The sequence below is a fragment of the Nicotiana tabacum genome, chromosome 22 (assembly GCF_000715075.1).
Source record: "Nicotiana tabacum cultivar K326 chromosome 22, ASM71507v2, whole genome shotgun sequence".
In the NCBI taxonomy this organism is placed as follows: Eukaryota; Viridiplantae; Streptophyta; class Magnoliopsida; order Solanales; family Solanaceae; genus Nicotiana; species Nicotiana tabacum.
Genome location: NC_134101.1, coordinates 9,717,549 through 9,736,474, shown reverse-complemented (window position 1 = coordinate 9,736,474; position 18,926 = coordinate 9,717,549). Strand labels below are relative to the sequence as shown.

At 32.8% G+C, this 18,926-nt stretch overlaps 2 long non-coding RNA genes across 14 annotated transcripts; both read left to right on the top strand.

Moving 5' to 3' along the window:
• The first annotated feature begins 192 nt into the window (after positions 1 to 192).
• Positions 193 to 9,431, top strand: LOC107760049 (uncharacterized). Of its 13 annotated transcripts, XR_012704854.1 has the most exons (7): positions 193 to 708; positions 1,251 to 1,382; positions 4,460 to 4,871; positions 6,282 to 6,951; positions 7,976 to 8,072; positions 8,374 to 8,836; positions 8,919 to 9,431. It is a non-coding gene; the product is annotated as an uncharacterized LOC107760049 (long non-coding RNA). The 13 variants fall into 13 exon arrangements; XR_012704851.1 differs by having other exon boundaries at positions 6,282 to 6,395; positions 6,522 to 8,836; XR_012704852.1 differs by having other exon boundaries at positions 6,282 to 6,615; positions 6,774 to 8,836.
• A 1,577-nt stretch (positions 9,432 to 11,008) lies between these two features.
• On the top strand, positions 11,009 to 13,882 carry LOC107760051 (uncharacterized). The gene is made up of 3 exons (XR_001642333.2): positions 11,009 to 11,139; positions 11,619 to 11,802; positions 13,601 to 13,882. It is a non-coding gene; the product is annotated as an uncharacterized LOC107760051 (long non-coding RNA).
• The last annotated feature ends 5,044 nt before the right edge of the window (positions 13,883 to 18,926 follow it).

The following is an 18,926-nucleotide window of genomic DNA, read 5'->3' as shown; positions in this document are numbered from 1 at the left end:
ACATTTATAATGATCAAATTTATTACTTTAGGGAAAGTTTTCTCTAGGTTGGTATTTGCTAGTTTTGGACAAAACTTCTATCAACAAATATTTTTAATTTTGTATTTTTGAGTACTTTAATTAAGAATATTACGGTAAATCGAATAAAATGAAGTTATGGAACCAAATAAATCGAAATATAAAGTGTAAAAATCAAACCATATTATGTAAACGGAAACCGACGACACATTCTAGGCTCAACCCCAGGGAATAAACACATTCTTCAACTGTTCTTCAAGGGTTTCAAAGAGAGAGAACTCTAAGTGGAACTTATCAGAAATCTTCACTCATCGGATGTCTCCAATTTTCCATTTGTATGTGGATTTTAAGTTTTGTGTAGTACTTCTCTGCTCTGTGAAAATTTCCATCTAGGACAAAAATAGTGATAAAGAGGGAAGAACGTCGATGCCACCTATGTATTTGATGAAATTCCCCAGTGGAAGATCTTCATGGTCAGCGAGTTTGGATAAACTCCGTAATGCAAATTTTGACATAAGCTGTTCACGAAAGTTGCAGTTTATGACATAACGATTTCGTCCTTAAAAAGTTCTTGCTCTTGCATGGATGGGATTTCCTCTCTAAAGTGGTGAATTTTAAAAAGCTTGAGGTTTACTGACTGGTGCAATCAAGGTTTCACCTTTTTGGAACTGAACGGTTTGCTTTTAATTGGTATGCTCATCGCCAATTGCTGAAGGTTACTGAGTAATTAACTAATTAGTTATAGTCTATGTTCAGTTACTTTGTATTTTGTTCTTGAAATTGATAGACAAATTCCAAGTTTCTACCTTTATATTTAATAATTTGCACGTCAACTGTATTATTTCAATTTGTAATTATTCGCGCACCTTTGTTCCATGCCTGAAGTCTATGACAATTTGCCCTCTCGATAGAGGTTGCGATTAAACTATCAGAATCGAATGCATCGAAGGATCCTTTTCTTCTTCTAACTCTAGCTGTTCCATTGAAATCTAACTCAAACTCTTTGAGCTCATTTATATGTTGTAAATATTTTTCTTTGCAGTAAGAAAATTATAATGGTTAGTTATTTCAACTACTACTTGCAATTAGTTGCGTAAATAAAAAAGTTAAGATAAAATTTGATTACATCCTAAAGTGATTGTGAAGTTTCTAATTGCTTTCTTTGTTTTATTAATGCTCATACACATAGATTAACTCGGCAACCATGTTATTTCCATGTTTTCTTGTTGTAGATAAACAATGTCGGAATAAACATCAACTCGCTCCTCTCCTTGAAAGCATCTGAAGCTGGAATTGTAGTCTTCATTCTATTGTTGGTCTGGTTCACGTGTCGCCAGCTGGTTCTATTTATACAACAGAGAAAGGTGTAGTTCTGATTACAATTCACTCTTATTCTATATATATGGCACCTCTCATGTTATATATTTAATTAAGCAAATATAGATTTATGCTTCATTCTGCTTTGGAGTTTGAATTAGAATTTATTACAGAATTCAAAGTGTTAAGATTTTTTTTTCCTTTGCAATATTTAATGGAAGCAAAGAGACTATTGTGTTTTGATTCTGATCAAATGACAAGTTGTTACTATTTCACAAGTTTGTCTATAGGTTTTGTGATTTTTTTTCTTTTTATGATAGTGCATCTACTTCTCTGTTTCTTTATATATGATTTACTTTCTGTCACTATTGGTTACTAAATTCGCGTGTTTTATGGACGTATTGTTGTGATTAATCTGCCACAAGTTTTTATCATATTAGTTGCCAATTAGCATCAACTAGAGGAAAAATTGAATTGCTTGATAATCCCCCCTTGCTATTTGGAAAAGTTAATACCAGATTTTGGATAATGATAGGCATCATACGATGGCCTGGTTAAAACACACGTTTAGCATGGTTTTATAGGGAAAAGATAGTACTATATATATTTTTACTTTGGATTCAAATTTATGATTAGGTACTCCAATAGAGATATCTTTGCAAAACTGAAAGTATTCAAGTGGAAACGCGTATTATATAATATGAAACATCCCTAGCTCTCCTTTAATAAGTTTGCACTTTGTGATGTATTTCAAGCTTTTGACTGAAAATGTGATGGTCAAAGTTGGGATTTTATCCCTATGAGAATATTCAGTCTCCAGTCAAAGCTCTTTTTAGAAAGGGTGATCAGGTGATTTGGTTAGCAAAAGTTTGCCGCAGTGAGATTGTTAGTGTTTTCTGCAAAACTTTCTGCTTTATTTCTGTTGTTATGGCGGTAGGACTTTAGGTTTAGAGGATCTTATAATTAGATTATAAATTACATATATTACCAATTAAAAACGATGAGATTTATTTAATGAATACTTGTTTTCAATTGGAAAGGGCAAGTAGAAATAGATGGTTGTGCACATGTTTAAGCAAAACTTTTTTGCCTTTTAGTTTTCACATTCATTACTTGATTTCCGAAAGAGAAGTGTGAACTTGAGGTCATTGGTATGTTTTTCTGAATGATAATGTAGAGAGAGTGCATGGTTTGTACTAAATTATACTCCCTTTGGCCAATATTTAGTTTGTTTCCATATGGAGGCTAACCAAACAAATATTACGGAGGAGATGATAGATATAAATGATAGTGAAACAGTTAGCTCTTCTAACCAAGAGGACCACCATTGCTGCCACTATTCTTGCCGTATCTAATTTAATAGTTCCTAGCTATATGGAATAACATCATTTTGTACTTGCCATTTAACAATAAAAGGGGAACAACATCATTTTGGTATGTTTCAGGCTTTCAGCTTCATATCTCTTGTAAAAACTTCTTCATGGCACCTGGAGAGTTGGTGCCTTCACATAGACACGAATTATATGTACACTTAGTAAATGCTCAATATTAAGACTATTTTAAGTGCTCGGAAGTACTAAAATAGATAATTATTTACGCGAAAATAGCTTTACAAGAGACCTTTTGTACTATAATAAATAAACATACAGCGTAATAGCTATTGAAAATCAATTTCTACTAAAAACGGACAACTAATGCAGGCAGTAACATGAAAATATATTTTATCACTTCTTCTCATGCTACATGCATAGAAGTAAGACATCTCATGTAGAGATGTGATGGATCAGGGATGTAGTTGAGCAGCAGTATTCTACAATATACATTAGTTTATCTGCCTGACTATGAGTGAAAAAGATGGCGAAAGCAAATTAGGTTATGAAACAGATTTAATAGTATTAAAATATTTACTTTCAATGTATATAGTACTCGAGACTTAAATCTTAGAGTGGATAGATTTACAAACTAAAGTTTACTTTCATAATCCAAATTGCTGGCGCAGACCTCACTAGTGAAAGTTCATAGAATATTATGGTTAAAATTGGAAAGGTAGCAGAATGTACAATAAAATAAAATAGTTTTATTCACTTGCCCGGGCTACTCCTCCACTAATCTTCTGTATAATAAGTGAAGGTCTGCTGTACGACGAAGGGTATTTCTGGAAATCTAACTTGCTTTATGGATAATTTAGTAATTCTGTGTCATTCCATCTTAAAGATCTATACTACAACTTTACATAACACGTGTGTCATCACTTATCCCTCTTACAATGAATGGAAAACACATGGTCTTCTTTAAGTTTCAATGTTCATTCAATTTTTTCCTTTCTTTATTCTTTCTTTTCTTTGTATGACTCCTGAATCTTTTGTTCCCCAAAAAATTGCTTCAACACTCCCATTACTTTCCTTTTTATTCTCAAGTTGTAGATAGTAAAAGATTGATTTCCTAGATAAGATATGCTATTTTCTCAAATTTACCCTAGTTTTAGTTCTGATTTCGGTAATCAAACTGTATCTCGTCTCGAATTTTTCTGTCCGTCGGGGTCAAAGTACCCAAAATTGTTTGCCTAGATCCGGTACGGATCCCATACCCACACCCATACTAGTGTCGTGTCGACACGGGTGCGGCACCTAAACTGCCATGTCAGAGCAACTTAGAGTGCAACAGTATGCCAATGTATGTTTGTCAAAACAACACCGGATTGTTAGGAGAAAGGAAAAATATACTGGGAGAAAAATCTTCAAAATCAATTGATGTATCTTATTTGTTAGTAATTCAGATTCTATACTCTCGATTTTGATTTGAGAATTAAGCAATTACGTAGTGGTCGAGGATGTTTTCCATATGGTTGAACTAGTTCAATTGGTTGCCACTGGATTAAATTAGTTTTGTTTCTTTTTACTTTGTCTATTGCCATCATTATTTCAATTTTTTCAAAGTTATTGTAAAGTCATGTCATTTTCTCTCTAAATTATCAGACTTATTTTCATCTTGCTCACATGAGCTCAGAAAGAGTGAGTGAGACAAAGAGTACATATGTTTCTCTCAACATCCTCATCTTTGTTATTTAGTGGAAACTTTTTCTATTAGATTATGGTTTATAATTTTGACATCTCTGTAAGTGCAGGTATATTGACTATAGGCATTCTTTCAATTGGTTTGCTCAAAAGTTACATTGCCAATTACTCTAGCTTTACAACATACCAAAGCCGTTGGGTTCTGTAAAGAGTACAATCATTTGCCTGAAGTCATCCGATGCTACCTGCACATACTTGGTCAACAAAAATATAAAGTTTCTTCTCAGAGGAAACACAATGTCTTTTGAGAGTTTGTTAAATTCTATGGTAAATGTTGATGTTTGCTATGATGTTGATATTTGTTGAAGAAATGCTTTTCTACACTTGTAGAAACTGAAGGTTTACTGGCTTGTATGATAAGAGGGAGGAAGGAAACTGTCAGTATGAGTAGAATGACTTCTGCTTAAATTCTCATGTCTTGCTGACTACAACAAATGCTTGTCCTCACATTCATCAGCTGAGGTAATGCTAAACTCAACTTTTCTACTACACTTGTAACTATATGCTGTTTTGTTTTCTTTTTTGAATGATACATGTTTGGGAGTTGTTGTGAATTATCTCCATTAAAGAAATACGCCATTAAATTTTGCTGAAGACGGATAATTTTTCTATATAAGACAAATGAAGCATTCCGGTAATTCTTTGTTAATCTGCTGCTTTTAATCGATATTCTTAACGAAGGCAAAGAGATTATAATATTCTGTTGCCAGTTGTTTTGCTTGTTCATTTCAGTGATTCTTGTTGAAACAAACCTTTTGCGATTATACTATTAATAAGGGTTGGCTTGTGTGCTTACAAATCGTCGTTGCTAAACTGTTATCCTTCTGAAAAAGGGATAAAGTTTTCTTATGCGCAATATATACATCAATGTTGTATCTATTTGATTTTGTTTGAACAACAAGCCTTATTTTGGACTAAAACAAATGCAACTAAAAGAAAAGAAAGTGATTGGAAGGAAAAGCTTTGAGCTTTGCTCAATTTAGAGACAAAGAAAGAGAGGAAATGAAAGCTCATACATCATATGAACAAAATTGACAGTCCTTTTTCACCCAAATAAAGACATGACTCTTTTAGTTGTCATAAAAATCAACTGTGAGTGTTCCAATCACATGCTTTCACACTTTCTTGATAATTCATTGTTCATTTCAGAATGAACTTATTTATGAGCACTATCCAAACATATTATGCAGCTATCTGAGTGGTAACTTCAATTTTTGTGTGTCTAGCTGTGTGTTAGGGCTTCGTCACTTGATATATGTATTTTTTTAAATACCCCAATAATATTACCAATCAATTTTGAAGACTGTTTTGAGTAAAATTTTCATAGTCACTCTTAATTTATCTAAAAAAGATTAGTATTGCCACAATATGTTCACTAAGTATACCACTAAATATGGTTGGTACAGTTGGTTTGATTTGGAGGAAATCTGTGGCAAGGCATATTTGCTTTGGCTTGATTGCTTTCGCCAAATTATACTCTTTTGCTTGCGATGTACTTCTCTTTGAGTTAGCTTACGTGTGCTCTTTTACTAATAAGAGAATACAGATGCTACAGAGAGCTTACTCATCTGATTGGTTCCTAATTCAATAATTGGTTCACCTGACAAAACATCAACTTTTAATATGCTAATTGAATAACTAAGACAACAATGCGGCTGACTCCTTTTTAATAGCTTACTCATCTGATTGGTTCCTAATTCATTAATTGGTTCACCGGACAAAACATAGCCAAACAAGAATAAAAAATTGAACAGAACTCAAATACAATTCTTGAATCTAAAACTAAAAAAAGTTATCTGCTGCAAATATCTAAAGGAACCATAACTACTGAATATAATGTTTTACATCATTCTTGACTAATCATTGTTGCAGGACTAAACCTATAGAATGTTGTTCAAGCAGTAGGAGATAGACTTTGGAATGAGGAACTACTGGATAATGTGACTCCAAGCTGTGAAAAGGGATTGTGCTGCTGTTCTTTTTGCCGTAAACTTAAACTACGTTCAACTTTAACTACCACTGCTATGTAAAAAGAACTAAGAAAATTGAATATGAAAGTTGAGCAAGGAATGACTAATGTCTTTCTGCTGTCTGCTATTGTTCTTATAATAGGTCGTATAAGCCCGGGCCAATCCCATCTAGTTCTACTTATATAGAAGAGCGCAGAAGCAGCTCTCCGTCGACATCCCTGCTTGCCGACCAAGGGGTATTTAGTCATTTCAGTCTAATTTTGTGTTGAGTTCTCTATTATGTCCTTATATCTTATAACGCATGCTACTTAAATTAACGAGGGTTGCATAGTCATTTTACACCTATACAATCTGACAGCACCGCTACACAGCTCATGTGATTCTCTCTCTTTAGTATTCTCAACTTATTGTCTGCGATACAAGTTGCAACCCTGTTCCTCCATGGATTTTGCCGTACTTTCGCATTCATAGCTTAAATTAAATCAACTTCCATTTGTGGATGCTCTACCATCTTCTTCACAAGATAAATTGGGGTTTGGACTTCTTCGCTGCTCTGTCTTTGTTGCATCAAGGTAATCACTTCGTTTCAATTTACTTCACTGATCTGTACTATTTCATCTCCGCTCTTCTTCTGGTAGGAATTTTCATTTTAGAGAAAAAATCTGTTTGACTTTCCCCTATTTTGAATTTGCACAGTTGCTGAAACTCTTAATAAATGGGTTTTTGCTGCTTCGTTGGAGCTGAAGAAAGGGGGGGGGGGGGGGTCACAATGGTGCTTGCTTTGAATTTTAGTTTTTTTACGGAAATTTATTGTGAATATTGGTGTGGATTTAAGGATTTCTACAGAAATTTTATTGTGAAAATTGGTATGTAGAAATTGTTTTTATTATTCTTTGTGTCAGGAGGGGAGGTTAGTTACGTTCTTAGGACTCTGTGTGTTGAAGATTTTTTGGTATTTGCATTAAAACAGTGTGTTTCGATCTCTAATTTTTGGTACAATTTTTTCAACTTTAGTGGTAATGCACTGGTAGGGAAAACCTCAATCTATGTTTTAAATAATGAAGCTTTAGAATGCACTCATTTCCAAGACAGAGAAAATTGGATTACTGTGATGAACACTTTTGTTGGTTATTGCACATTGACACATGTTCACATAATAGTAAATCTGATAGGGCCAGGGGAAGAGATGGCTTTCGCTAATCATGTTATAAAAGAATTATATTTTGTTGTTGGTGTTCCACATGTGCCTTAACTATCTCCAGATCTTCTTATTGAACTACCTTCTCCAAATGGTTCACATCATTATGGATTATGTTTTACCTGTCTTCCCTTGGATGGACTGCTTTGTCAGTAAAGCAACAAGCATTTAGCTATATATAAATGATCTGCTTCAAATGAAAGGGCAAATTAACCAAAGAATGAGACTTCTAAGAGGAAGAACAACTTGGAAGACCCTGCCAATTCGCAAAATAATTAGCATTATGCTAGGAAGGGATTAAGCTAATCCACTTGAACTTACTTAGAAATCTTGAAATGAATTAATTCTAGAAAGGGATAGATTTAAGAAATACTTGTTGCCTTTTGTCCTAATTTCAGGAAGCTTTCGGGTGCAACACATTGCTTTTCTTATAACAAGACAAATAGTAGGCCTATCTTGCTTGACTGCGATAGTACTAAGATGCCTGACGATAAGGTGAATAAATTCCTTGGTAAAGAAGTCATCTCAGTTTTGAATGGTTATTATACACAATATAACGTTCTACCATTAGTTTCAAATTTGGTGTCATTTTGTTTAATTTCGATTCCAGAAAAAATTTCAAAAGCATCCTATGTTTTTGTAGCGTTGAAAAATGTAAAACAAATGCAAGTGGGTTTACAATACTTAAAGAGGAATGTATACTATTGAAAGAACACGAAAGTAAGGAAAAAAAAAAGGAATTGGTACAGAGCTTCTACAATAGATAGTTTTCATATAATTTGGTGGATGTGGGTAGGGATTTTACAGTGAGTGGCAGGGGTAAGGATTCTTTGAGCCACTGGTTATCTCCATGTCCAAGACTCGGCTATCACCTGAACATGGTTATTTTAAAAGGTTTGATATTTTTGCTACTTTGGTTTCATTAACACAGATTAGATTATTTATCTTCTTCTGTCTTTTTCAACTAGCTGTTTGTATCTCTTTAATTTAATCCTTTATATATGTGGAATATGATTTACAATGGGAATCACGCCCAACAGCTGCAGACATGGACTGAAAAAAGCAACATTACCTATTATGGAGCATTATACAGAAGCAAGAGATGGTTAGTCAATAGATCAAAAGGAAAGTGCTCTGGCATAACATCATCAAGAACCCGATTCTGACTTTGGTATATGGCAAGCAAAAGAGCTTCTTCATCATTTGGAGAGTGTACTGGATAATGAGCTTGTCAACACATGGTTGAGGTGAAACCACATGTATGAGAAAAAGGATGATGGTTGAATAATATTTCAAACTCGATGAACTAAAGTGGATACTAACCTTATTCATTTATTGCAGGATTAAGCCGAGGCATAGTTGTTCGGAGTCTAATGGCATCAATGAAGAGCAGAGGGTAGCGACAACTTTTTTTTCCATGCATAAGCGATGGCATATCCGACAAAGACATGTTTGAGAGAATTGCAAGTCATCTATCAAACCTTTTTTTGCTTGATAAAGTACAAGTGTTTGCATCCAATGTTGATCAGAAACCAAGTTTGGCCTAATACTATCTTAATGATATAGTTGAAGTTACAAAAATGCTTCAACACCTTTCAAAAGCAACTGCAACATCATCAGCTACCGCCTAAAAAGCCAAGTCGTGCAACCTCCCTTAAATTTGTCATTGTATAGTTAGTCATACTGCTTATCTACAAAAACTATTCAAAACTGACAACTCTTTCCGGAAAAACCATTAGAAAGTAATTTAATGGTAGCTAATATGAGTTTAGGCTACAAAATAGTATTATTTCATGACCTTAAGGAATTCCATTATATGTTTACTTCCTTTTTTATGCATGTTAGAGCTTCTTCAAAGGCTTTTGATTATGATTTGGTTATTATTCAAGCTGGTGTTGGTGGCTATGGTGCTTCTCTTTGCGCCATAAAGAATTGTAACTCTGTGGTGGATTGAGTTATATGGGTGTTGGTCTTCGCTTCTGCTCTTAGTTGAAGACCTGTGAGAGCACCTCTGTTTTATTTTGTTAAGATATATAATTCATGTTCAGCTGAATATTATCCCAGTATAATGCAAATAGTTGGGCCCCAATCCCATCTAGTATAATAGAAACGCTCAAGTTTCGACGTGTGTGCTTATTGTTTATAAATTCGAAATCAAGGGCATTTTTGACTTTTCACGTATATAGGCTTTCAGATCTCATGTCTCTTAATTGTATAGCCACAACAATACTGCAATCCACGTGTGTTTTAATTAGGGGTGTTTAAAATCGAACCTAAATCGAAAACCGAACCGAAGTCGAAGCTTAATGGCTTATTGGTATCGGGTTAACGGTTTAACGAACGGGGAACGGATTGAAATTTTTTTATTAACGACTTATCGGTTTGGGGGCGGTTTATTAACGGCTTATCGATTTGGGGGCGGATTATTCAATTTTCTTAACGGATAATCCGTTAACCAGTTAAGAATATATATATAAATATCAAAAACTCTTCCACTTCTTCCAGCTATTAGCTTAGCTTATTCTCCCACCCTACAACAAGATTGTTTAAGCTGCTATCTATGGTTCACCTCTGCTTTTGTTTTTTTAAACTAATGCATGTTGTCTATGTTTAATAGAAGAACAGTAGTGTTGTGCCACAACTTTTATCCCACAATATTGACGATAGTACTGTCTTGAATTATGTTTTGGGGAAAGAGCGCATTTGCGTTTCCTGTAAATTGTTTACTGCTTATAATCCATCCCTATTTCTATACATAACTGTCTTTTGCTCGGTGCTGTTTGTATGGTTAATGATACAGCGTGAAATACCTGGTTGAGAGTTTAAGTTAGAAATTTAAAGCTGTTGTTTGAACTTTGAAGTTGCAGAAATTCAAGCACTATTAGGCGTTAGCTGCAGGCCAAACATTTCTGTATAGACTGCTCACTTATGGAATAATCATTTTGAAATATGTATTTTGGACTCACTTTGAATGTAGACTGGAATTTCCTATTCTGAATTAATATGCTAGGCGTTAACAGACATATGTATGTCTGGACTCATGTAATGTAGTCTGCTTTGGGATTTAATGGTAGGCGTTAACAGACATGTATGTCTGGACTCATATGTAGTCTGCTTTGGGATGTAATGTAGCCTACAATGTGTTTTGCTTTTTTCACTCTACAACACATGACACACAACATCATTCTTATGTAGGTGTTAACAGACATGTATGTCTGAACTCCTATTCTGAATTTATATGCTAGGCGGTCAGCAAATAATTAATGCACGCAATATAGATTGGATTAGGCCGATAAACTGCCTCATAACCACCCGATAAGAGCTAAACCGATACCAATCCGCCCAATATCTTATCGGGTGACTAGCGGATTAATACATTTAAAAGCCGATAACCGTTAAACCAAACCGTTAAGAAAAATTAACCGCCTAATCCGCCCGATAAGCCGCCTTAGTTTTAATGCAAAGGCCACAACATCACCTTCGAACTTACAGCAAAAAGCAGAGCTCCATCAACCTACCAGACTCAAACCGCTCTGCTCGCCGTCCTAGCCTCTGCTCCTGGGTTAGTTTCCTCCCGTCGTTCTGAATTTGTTTTATATCTTTCTTTCGATCTTCTTTCAATGTTCTCAGTTGGACTGTAAACTACGTTGCCTTTTGTCAATTTTTTATTGCGCTTTGCTGAGCATTTGGTTTTTGTGCTTCTTTTTGTTTCTTAGTTTTCACTACTATCTCCAGCTATTGACTTCGTCTATTGTTACCCTTTAGTTCATCGATCCTACTGCTTGGTTGAGTTCTATTCTGATTTTTTCTTTATTTCCCAATTTGTTTCTTTGCATATATGAATTGTCTAGGCTTAAATACTTTTTGGTGTTTTTTTCAATTTTAAACAAGGAGAAATATATTAGCTTCATATTCATGATTTTGCTCATCTATTATGATTGTTCCCCTTCTTTGTCTTTACTCAATAATATTGCCAAATTTGGTTGAAATTGATTCATGATATCTTCTCTGCTTCATTTGAACAAATGTGAACTTCACCAGAACTCAGGAAACCCCAGAGGGTTATGGTTGAGTTGGGACGAAGAGTGTACTTATGAAAGAATCCAATCTGGTTTGATGCTGTAGTCTAGAGTAAGATGGTAATTAAGCAAACAGATACCAACTAACTAGTGCAGAATTAAACTGTCCTACCAAAAATCTGAGGCATGAAAATTGATGCTGGAAGGTTAGTTCTCTTGATTTCTGCACACCTGTTCTTCATAATACATATATGAAGTTATATGATATATTTTTCTTTCACCTATATAATCTTTTCATTGCTTAACTACTGAAATTTTGAAGTGGATTGTGCACTTGTGATGTTTGATGATATGCCTTCTATATTTAGTGCTACTTATTTGGAGTTACGTACTTATATTTTGTAGCCAAAATACTTTCTTGGGATAAAACGGAATAGAACTATTGGTTTGGGGAGTGGAGCCACGTACTTCAGTCTGTAAGATGAGCCTCTCATTCACATATCCCCTTGTTGCTAAAAAGAAAGTAGCTAAGGCCAGTTCATACCAGAGAATTTTTTTTGTTATCTTTCATTATTATCTTAGTTCAACCTTTGATGGAAACCTCCTCCTGGTATTTTTATTAATGGTATTGGACAACTGCTGAGGATACGTTGTTTGATGTAGTTCTCATATGCCAGTGACAAGTAAGTATTTACCACAATTAAATTTTGCTTCTGCAATTTGTATTCTTTCTTTCCACCATCCAGTGACATTCACTTTTCATGCCCTCATTTTCTCATGTTTCTTCTTACTACATTATGTCATCAAAATTTAGTTTATGAATGGATGTTTTCTTAAAATACTGATCTTATTTCAATCAAAATAATATGAAATAATAGTAGGAAGGTGGTCAAGATGTTAAAATCTCCATATAGGATATTTTTCATTAAAAAAATCTCTATATAGGACATTCATTTCTACTGGTGGTGCTTCATTTCGTTTACGTTGTCAAATTATAGTTCAATCAAAGCATTTTGTGTGATGGAATTTACGAAGTCTGTTCTTTTACATAAAGTATATGATTAGTGACCAAACAGAGAGGAAGTTTTTGATTTTTATGTTTACAATTAGGTGTTGATATTTATTGATCGGTTCTAAAAGTTAGGGCACTTAGAAATGAAAGAAAGCGCTTGTGTTAATCGGGTTTGAAGTCAATTTGTATGCCTGATAATTATGCAGTACTCTGCTGGGACATAAAATATCAATGGTTAAACATGACAATGTGAAAGTAATAAGAAAGTGATTATTTGAGATTTTCATGTTCCCCTTTTTTTTGTTTGTGAAGTGAGACTCCCATTTTACCGTACTGTTTATGTAGCTCCTCGTAAGTTTATACCATGAATCCCAGTTTGTATCAAGTGCACGTGATGGCCTTTTAACTTGGAAATATGAGGTAGTTCTTGAGCAAGGAACACTCAAATAAGAAATATTATATCAAATTTAGGAGGACTGTCGTAACAACTACTCCATCTTATTAGTTGAAATCAGGTTGTAATACCTGTCTCTGGTTATTGTAATTCGGAAGTATTAGTGGCACTATGCCAATGTAAGGATTAAGGATTAATCCTTTTCCCCATAAATTGTATTGTGAAAATTCTTTGTAGTCAAAGAAATATTATTCTTAAAAAAGGAGTGCTCATATAATTATAACATGGGAAGAATGGGAACTTCTCTCGTGTACTAAATACAAGCACATAGATATGTATATGTGATATGGATATATATTATCATAATAAGCTTGCACCTAAAATTTGCCAGAAACTCGAAAGCATTTGAATTTATTCACCGATCCATCTGTGGATCGTGTACTCATTTAAATCTTGGTTCTTTCAAATATTGCATTAGTTTATAATCATGGTTTTTTTGGGGGGAATTTGGGTGACTTTTTTAGAGTATCATTATCCATGTTAAAATTTTTTGTTGATGATTGTCTTACTCCAGTGATTCCTCTCTCTATTTATCTAGGAGGAGGATGTCAAGAATAAAATAAGCATGAAAGAGAAAGAATGATAAGGAGGGGGAGCTTCCCAAGAACATTGAAGGTAACATATAATTCACCTGCAAGACCGTCAAGATGAAGCCTAAACTTTTACTATTGTGACTGATTATAATGGAAGAAAACTGTCATTTGTGTATTGTCGTAAAAAGTGTATCATTTGCTGGTCATACAATATTCGGGAGTGGATAATTGTTTCAAATTGTATCTAACTTATATCCAGCGATATTGTCTATATTTGATCAATTTTTACATGCATCTGATACTCACCTCACTCACACTCATACACACGAAACCCTGCATTTTTTCCAAAATCGGAGATCTGAAAATTCAAAAGGTTCCAAAAAACAAAACACAAGAGGATTTCAAAAGTTAGTTCGATTTCTATTCCTCTTCTTCATATTTCCTGGAATTCTGGATGATAATTGAGCTGTAGAAGTTTTATTTGGTTGCTGAACATTTAATTTGACCTATGTAATATACTATTAGTGTTGGGACCTCAGACGGGTCAAACATCAGCGGCCATGGGAATTAATATACTATTAACCAATGCATAGCATGTTTGGCCAAGTTTTCAAAGTGTTTTTTTTTCTTTTTTTTCTCAAAAGCACTTTTTCCCCTAACTTGAGGTGTTTGGTCAAACTTTTTTGGGAAAAAAAAGTCTGTTGGGAAGAAGCAGAAGCAGTTTTTGAGAAGCAGAAAAAAGTAGTTTTTTCCAAAAAGCAGAAGCAGTTTTGACTTTTTTTCTTACCAAATATACCCTTAACAAAATATAATATATACCAAAATAACCGTAAATCTAATACTTAGGATATTAATGTATAAATATTTCTTATTATTTTTAGGATAACTTTCTAATATATAGTGACTTTAGGGGTGAATGCTTTTATATTGTTGAATGATTTTTAATATATTTAACTTATATTAAGATAATTAAGTAATTTTAAATTTCATATTTTACTTAAATAAAATAAAAATATTTAATTATTGCATGTAATAACAAATTTTTAAGATTATTTATTTACTTATAATATTAACTATTAAGTAAATCTATTTATGTCCTTATTCGTAATTTGATATTTAAAAGCACTTTTTGAAAATCTTGGCCAAATATAATATTGCTCGAAAGTGCTTTTCAGTGTGATTAACCAAACACAAACTGATTCTCTTCAAAAGTACTTTTTTCAAAAGCACTTTTTTCAAAAGCACTTCTCAAAATAAGTTTATTTCTCCGACTATGCCAAACATGCTAGTAATATCAACTATCATCAAGAATCCCAACATGGGCCTCTAATCATACCCAACTCTTAGGCTATTAATATAATATTAACCAATGTAATATCAAGACAACCTAGATTGAACAACTAATATGGTCTCTAAAAAATAATCAGCCGGGCAGCCCCTTTTAATAAGTTTGAAGTTTGAACCAATTTCCTTTTCATGTTAACTATCAGATTTATCTCGTGTACTGATACTAAACAAGTCTTAATATTTCGAGGTTCGTATATGCTAAAAACTTGTAGTTTAATCCTTACACCAATACTTTCCATAATTTCGGACCTACAGATAACCTCAAACAACTTAAAAAGCATAAACAGTCTTTTGAACATTGTAGTTTGCTACTAATAATAAATTATCAGATTATGAGTGCAGTTTTCGTAGCATAGTCATGATACGTAACTCCAACTTCGAGTGCACGCTTGCGTGACTTGATCCTAACTTCAAAGTAATAATAAAAATAAATATATCATAAATTGCGGGTATATTTTACGTGGTGCGATTTGTGATATGTATGAAACGATAAGTGTACGACATCGTACTTGTTTAAAATAATTTCATAAATATTTAAAATGGCTAAATATATAATTAAAAAGCGGAGGGGATAAAAAACACACACATGTATAAAATATGTAATAATCAGACCTTCTCCCGGGTTAACTGAATTCCTTATCCGATTTTCTATGTTTCGGAGACTTAAAACATAGTTAATTTTTCTTGAATTGGAATTTAAAGTAAATGGTGACTTGGGACACCTTAATAAATTATTTCAAGTAGCGGCTCTATAAATAAAATAATTAATTATTTTTTAATAATGTCACTTAAAATGAAAAAAAAAATTCCTTCCCCGAAAAAAAGGAGGTGTGATAATTTTATAATTATTTAATGCTTTTACTTTTTAGTGTCTAGCATTTCTTATATATTATTTATTTGAAAGATACTTACTATTTGTAAGCTATTATTTATTATATTATTTAATATATTTCGATAGGATCATTTGAAAAAAAGTTTTTATAATTATGTAATTATACATATACAATCATGACAGTGATAAGTACAATGTAATTAAGTTCTGACAAAGGGATATGGAGTAAATAATGGTAGCAGTTAAGGGTAAATATGGACCTGGTTGGTTTGGTTTTGATGTATCAAAATCAAACCAATCCAAACTCTATCGGTGTTGATTGGTTTGGTTTTGTTGGGTTTTTCGGGATTTTTGTCATATAAATATTATTTTAATTTTACTTTATTAAAGTTATATATAAAATTCTGATAAGTGAATATATATTTATTAAAAATTAAAAAAAATTGACAAACATGTGATCTATTAAAATATTCTTATGGGAGAATTATTTTAGTAACACATGATAGTTATTTTCATATTCGTCTAACAATAATTTTTTGCTAATGTACAATTTTAAGATTAATCGAATTTAATAATTAATATAAAAATTAATATGAATGATATGTTCTATTTAATTTTAAATTATCGAAATACTATTTTCAATTCGAAAAAAAATATAATAAATCTTGACATATGAGTATGGAAGAACAAAGAGATAATTAACGCATTTCAATAACACCTAAAAGAAAGTGATACAACCCATTATTTAAAATAAATAAAAATAAATATACTTTGTAGTTCTATTAAATATTACATTTCTTATGAAAATCCCAAATATTTCTTACATATTTTAAAAGAAAATTCAATATAAAGTCTCGAAAGTAAATATAAAAATTATATATTTATATGTCGGTTTGGTTCGAAATATTTTTTTCTCAATACCAAACAAATTAAATTAAACCTAATCAAGAATTTTTATCTGTTTAATTTAACTTTTTGATTTGGGATGATTTTTCGATTCGAAAAAAAAAAAAAAAAAAAAAAAAAAGGTGTATTTCTTGTCTACCATACTACTATTATGGCGTAGTAGAATATGTTAGTGTCTTTTCAGTTTCTCACAGCGCAGGTAAGTCAAAATAGGTGATACGGGGGTAACCTTTGGACATCGATATCTGCCACTATTAGGAGCTGCGTCGTGCACTGTGGCCGCCTGAGCACTGGATTATTACCCCTTTCAGGTACCGCCGCCCTGACTTGTTTCTGAACCGTTTATGTCTTTCTTCCTTCTTTTATAACCTTGTGCATTAATTGTGAGCTATTCATCTTCAAAATGTTATACGTACATAAATATTGAATTAAATATCACATTTTTCACAAAATATTTCGTTCAAGAATAGCGTAACTTTTTTAATTAGGGGTAGGTAACTATGAAAAAGAACAATATGCGAGTAGTAAGGACGATGACAAAAGTCAGGTTTGCTTACGACTTACGAGGACTCAAGTGGGCCACATATCCGCCGACGGCAAAACGACTAATAGATAAATTCTCTTTTCTTTGCAGAGTAGTAGCAAAGACTGGAATTTTCCTTAAAGTGATACATTGCTATACAAACCAACGTGGCGGACAAAGAAGTAGGTTTCACATTCAGAATAATAAACCTACTCCAAATTTCCAATTGACAATTTCTTTCTCCTTCTCCTATATACTTGCCTCTTTTTTTTAATATTATTACGGAAATTGCCATCACACAATTTGGTGAATAAAGAGAACTTTAGAGCCAATTGTAAAGCACAAATTATCAGCCCCATTTCCACTTGCATGAAGACTTGTCATGATCTGATGGGCCCCACTTAAATTTGTCATTTCACACTGTTATTTGCAATTTAGATTTACACGTCTGCACATATAAGAATTTAAGCTATCAATAACCGGCCCCACTAAATTTTATCATTTCACATCTCTCTCGTTAAAAGAGTTCACAACCCATTTGTGGTTCTTTTGAATAAGTGTGACAGAAATGTGTATTAAAAAAAAAAGTGACATTTTTATATATAACACTCTTTTAAATATCATTATATATATATAAATAATATTACTATAAATCACGCTATATATGGTTAATAAGACAGTTGTGTATAACGCGGTATATAAACCGTGCTATATATGTATAGCACAGTTATATATCGCGCTATACATAAATAAACGGTCCCCTTCCCTCTTCCCCACATTCGAACCAGATGACCACCCCCCACCCCACCCCGCCCGATTTCAAAATTCTGATTTCCCTCCCCCCCAAATTTCCTTCTAAAAATATTGTAGTGGATCCCCACCCGTCACACAAAAAGATAAGTTTGTAGGTCCCACATCCTAGCCAAACCTTCTATTGTTATGGTTTCTTCGTTTCGGGCTCAAATTTACAATTCATCGACTTTCCGAAAAACATAAATTGAGGTATTCCGATTTAGTTTATGTCGAAACTCGTATAATAATGCATATTAGTTGTTTTGAATATGTTTCCATGTTGTTTTGTAATTTTGTTTTTTTGCGATTAAACTAGTATGTTATTTTTATCCGGACTAAGATATTAGTGTTTTGTGTTTGTTTTGTGATTAAAATGTATTTGTTATTTTTATCTAGTTTAGATTATTTATTTGCTTAAAGACTAGTGCCCTTTTAGCGTAGTAAAATGTAGAGCCTTTTAGCGTAGAATCCCTGTAGTTTAAGTATCTTTTATACTGATAGATCAAACACAAACTCTTTCCAATTTATAAAAATTAATTATTTAATTTACAAAACAAACATACAAAATTATGAAAATATTAAAATTGACACATAAAAATTCATGATAGCTTGGTGCTATTGGGCCTCAAATATCGAGCCTGGAACCCATAGGTATATACTCTGTCCAATTAAATATGATAAAAATTAATTATTTAATTTATAAAATAAACATACAAAATTATGAAAATATTAAAATTGACACACATAAGAACATAGAATAGCTTGGTGCTACTGGGTCTCAAATATCGAGCCTGGAACCCATAAGTATATACTCTGTCCAATTAAATATGATACAAATTAATTATTTAGTTTACAAAACAAATATACAAAATTATGAAAATATTAAAATTGACACACATAAGAATTCAGGATAGCTTGGTGCTACTAGGTC